The 4,420-nt window shown below is 55.9% G+C and overlaps 1 pseudogene; it reads right to left on the reverse strand.

Moving 5' to 3' along the window:
- Positions 1–524: 524 nt before the first annotated feature.
- LOC137825027 (uncharacterized) lies at positions 525–4,181 on the reverse strand (annotated as a pseudogene).
- Positions 4,182–4,420: the final 239 nt, after the last annotated feature.

Here is a 4,420-nt window from a genome sequence, read left to right on the forward strand (position 1 = left end):
TGTTCCTTGGTGAGGCACTTTAGGAGTGGCGTTGAGTACCCCCTTCGGTACAGGTCTTGACCGATCATGGTGTACCGGGCGCACTGCCATCTGATGTTCTTCTCTTCCCCCGGTTGGCATGTCCCGTGCTCCAAGTACTGAGTGATCGGGGTCATCCATGTGTGGATCTCGGTGAGTACACTCGGCTATGCTAGCCGCACCTAGACGACCGATCGGTGGTGGCTTTGTTTTTTCGAAGATGCTAGGCGTGAGAGTGCATCGGCACGCTCGTTTTCCTCCCGTGGTATGTGCTGGACCGCCACCGTGTCGAATTTGGTCATGACGTTACGGACGGTGTGGTAATATCGTTGGAGGGGGGCTCCTTGACTTCGAATTCTCCCTTGATTTGGCCGACGACCAACTGGGAGTCACTCTTGCATGCGACCTCCCGCGCGCCTAGGTCATTTGCTAAGTTGAGGCCGGCCAGTACGGCCTCGTATTCCGCTTGGTTGTTCGTTGCTTTGAAGGAGAACTGGAGGGCTTGCTCAATCAGCAAGTCCCCAGGCCCCTCGAGGACGACCCCGGCTCCGCAAGCCGTTTTGTTGGAGGAGCCGTCCACGTAGAGGACCCATTTGACCCCTGGGGAGCTCGGCTGCGAAATCCGCCAGGCATTGGGATTTAATGGCACCCCTCGGTTCGTACTTGATGTCGAACTCTGAAAGCTCGACCGACCACCCTATCATGCGTCCTGCAAGGTCGGGTTTAGACAAAATTTTGTATATGGGATAGTTGGTTCTTACCCTGATTTCGTGGTTCTGGAAGTATGGGCGCATTCTCCTTGCTGTCAGCACCAGGGCCAGTGCCACCTTCTCTATCATTTGATACCTGGTCTCGGCTGCATGGAGCGTCCGGCTGACAAAGTACACCGGGTGTTCTTCGCGGTCCACTTCTTGGACGAGGGCGGCGCTGACCGCTTCCTCTGATACCGCTAGGTAGACTACTATAGGTAGGTCCAGGCGGGGCTTCTGGATGACGGCCGACGAGGACAGGAATTCTTTGAGCTGACCGAAGATTTGTTCGCACTCCTCGTTCCAGCTGAATTTCGAAGTTTTGCGGAGCATTGTGGCTATCGGCCTGATCCTTTCGGCGAGACGGGGTACGAATCTGGAAAGTGCTGTCAGTCGACCAAGCAGCTGTTGAATTTCTTTCAAGTTTTTCAGGCTTCTCATTTCCGTTATGGCCTTGCACTTGTCGGGGTTCGCCTCGATCCCTCTCCGGGTCAGCATAAAGCCGAGGAACTTGCCACCTTCAACGCCGAACGCACACTTCTCGGGGTTAAGGCGCATGGTGACCCTCCTTAAGGCGTCGAAGACTTCTTGTAGGTCTTTGATGTGTTGGCCGCACGAGTCGGACTTCACCACGATGTCGTCCACGTATACCTCTACGCTTCGGCCGATCATCCCTTTAAAAATCTTGTCCATGAGCCTCTGGTAGGTAGCCCCGGCGTTCTTTAGGCCGAACGGCATTACCTTGTAGAAGTAGTTTGCACCGTCCGTCGTGAAAGCCGTTTTACCTCTATCGCTATGGTGCATGCTGATTTGGTTGTAGCCGGAGTAGGCGTTTAAAAAGCTCAATATTTTGTGGCCGGCCGCTCCGTCTACGAGCCGGTCGATATTGGGAAGGGGATATGAGTCCTTAGGGCACGCCTTGTTGAGGTCCTTATAGTCTACGCACATCCGCCATTTGCCGCTTGACTTTTTAACCATTACGACATTGGCCAGCCAAGTGGAGTATCGTGCCTCGGCTATGAAGCCGGCTTTTAAGAGCTTCTCGGCCTCACTTCTGGCGGCAAGCCGCTTGTCCTCTCCATGGTTCCTCTTCTTTTGTGCAACCGGGCGGGCTTCTTTATATACCGAGAGGCGATGGGTGATGATGTCCGGATGGACGCCTGGTACATCGGCCATTGTCCAGGCGAAGAGGTCTACGTTCCTTTTGAGGGTTTGGTGAACGAAGTCCGCATCGGCGGCGGCCATTGTCGTGCCTATGCTCGTATACCGATCCTCCCCGTCGAGTTCGGCTTGACGTAGCTCGTCCTTGGCTTCAAGTCTTGGCTCGACTTCCCTGGGATCCAGATCTGCCATGGTGATGCCCTTCTTTGGTTCGGGTGAGTGCCGGCGGGGGCTTCTTCCACGGCCGGCGATTTTTCGCTTGGGCGAACGGCTGCCGCTGGGCCCCTGTTGTGTGGGCTCGACTCGCAGGCTTTCGGCGTAGCACTCTCGGGCGACCTTTTGATCTACATGTATCGTCAGGATGTCGCCTGAGAGGGAAGGGAACTTCATCGCTAGGTGGGGTGTGGAGACGATCGCTCCAAGCTTGTTAAGGGACGACCTGTTGAGGAGGATGTTGTAGGATGTGTTGGCGTTTATGACCAGGTATCTGATCTTGAGGGTTTTGCTGGCCCCTTCCAGGCCGAACGTTGTGTACAGCTCGATGTAACCCCTCGTCCCTACGCGTTCCCCCGAGAAGCCGACCACGTGGTCGTTGTAGGGCATCATTTCCTCCTCCGGTAATCTCATGGCTTTGAAGGTCTTCCAGTACAATATGTCGACCGAGCTCCCTTGATCCACGAGGGTCTTTTTAATCGTGAAGTTATCGATATCGACCGATATCACCATGGGGTCGTCCTGGGTCGGGTCTATCCCTTTGAAATCTTCGTCTGTGAACATGATTGGTGGCATCCTTGGTCGGGCGAAGACGAGATTTACTTGGTGGACGGCGCGAAGGTGCTTCTTGCGTGCGCTGTTGGTACTGCCTCCGCCACCGAACCCCCCGGCTATGGTGTTAATCACCTCTCGGCCTCTGCGAGTGTCGGTTTGTGGGGGGTCGTCTCTTCGTCCCCGTCGGTCTCCCCGCCTGTCGCCCTCTCGCGGGCCTGGGGGGGTTCGGTCTCTTCTCCTAAGCGTTTGCTCCTTGCATGGGTAGCGACGTGTCTCCCGGGTCCCACGCACAAAGCATCTGAGGTGCCCGGCTTGAATGAGTTCTTCGATTTTGTCCTTCAGGGCTTGGCACTCTTCTGTAGAGTGGCCGGTATTCTTATGGTACCGGCATCTTTTGTTGCGGTCGGCATTTTCTGGGCTCAAGGCCCTTCGAGGCGATGGTATTAGCTCGGCGCTAAGGGCCTCTTGCAAAATTTTGCTCCTCTCCGCGTTCAAAGGTGTGTAGCGGGAGAAGCGGGGTCCGCGATTGTCCCTTTTCTGGTCCCGACCGGTTCGGGACCTTCCTTGTCGCTCCCTATCTTCCTTCTTTTCCCCGCTTGCCTCGGCTCGGGCGTTGTTTCTGAATTCACGAAGTTCCTCCAGCTACATGAATTTCGCCGCTTGTCGTCTAAGATCGTCGAGGTTGGTAACAGGCTGCATGCACAGGCTGTCGGCAAATGGGCCGGGTCTGAGGGCGGTCAGCATGTGATGCATCGCCACCTCAGGGCTGAGGTTTCGAATGCTCATAGCGGTCTTGCTGAACCGGTCAATGAACGTTCTGAGGGACTCCCCCCTCTCTTGACGAATGCCGACCAGGGCTATGGATGTCAGATGGTGGGGGCGGCTTGTTGCGAACTGGACGTCGAACTTCGCTATCAGGGTTTCGAAGCAATCTATAGAGTGCGCTGGGAGCTTGGTGAACCAGCTCAGAGCGCTGCCCTTTAGAGAGGTTGGAAAGACTCGGCAGACCACTGCGTCGTCCGTGGTGTACAGGCTCATGTGGGTCGTGTACGCGTCCACGTGTTCATCTGGGTCGGTCGTCCCATCATACCGGTCCCTGTTGAAGCCTTTCCACTTGTCCGGCAAGGGGGTTTCCATGACACGATCGGTGAAGGGATGGCGTCGGTCCGGACCCGCCGGAGCGGTAGTGTTGATTGTCTTGCTGGGATGGGACTCTCCATCCATTTCCAGAGTGAAGTCGTTCTTGGTGTCTTTCTCGGCCTGGATGCCGGCCCCGGTGGCGTGGGACCTGCCGGCCTGATTAGTCATGGCGAGAGACGGCACCCCCTCGACCAGTTTCTTCATCCGCTTGTTCTCTTCTTGGAGGTTTTTGATTTCCTCCTCGTTCTTCTTAGCGGCTTCCTCGTGCGCCTTCTTCATCTCTGCTAGTTCCCTCTGAAGGGCCATCATCATTGCTGTTTGATCTGCTTCGGTCATGCTTGCCATGCTGCGGGTTGATACCATCTACTGCTGTGGTCTCTGCTGGCTCTCCTCGGCCCCACGGTGGGCGCCAATTGTTCTCGAACTAGGTTGGGGACTGGGAGAACTATTGTCTTCGGATGTCACTCGGTCGGTCGTATCTTACTTACTCCTTCGGTCTTCCTCGCTGAATGACTCCTCAGGCGGGTGGGGTACCTGCAGATGGCACTCCAACGCTCAAGTCAGTGGGGTATCGTATTCGGCTG

Source organism: Phaseolus vulgaris, chromosome 8 (assembly GCF_051622355.1).
Source record: "Phaseolus vulgaris cultivar YP4 chromosome 8, ASM5162235v1, whole genome shotgun sequence".
NCBI classification, from domain to species: domain Eukaryota; kingdom Viridiplantae; phylum Streptophyta; class Magnoliopsida; order Fabales; family Fabaceae; genus Phaseolus; species Phaseolus vulgaris.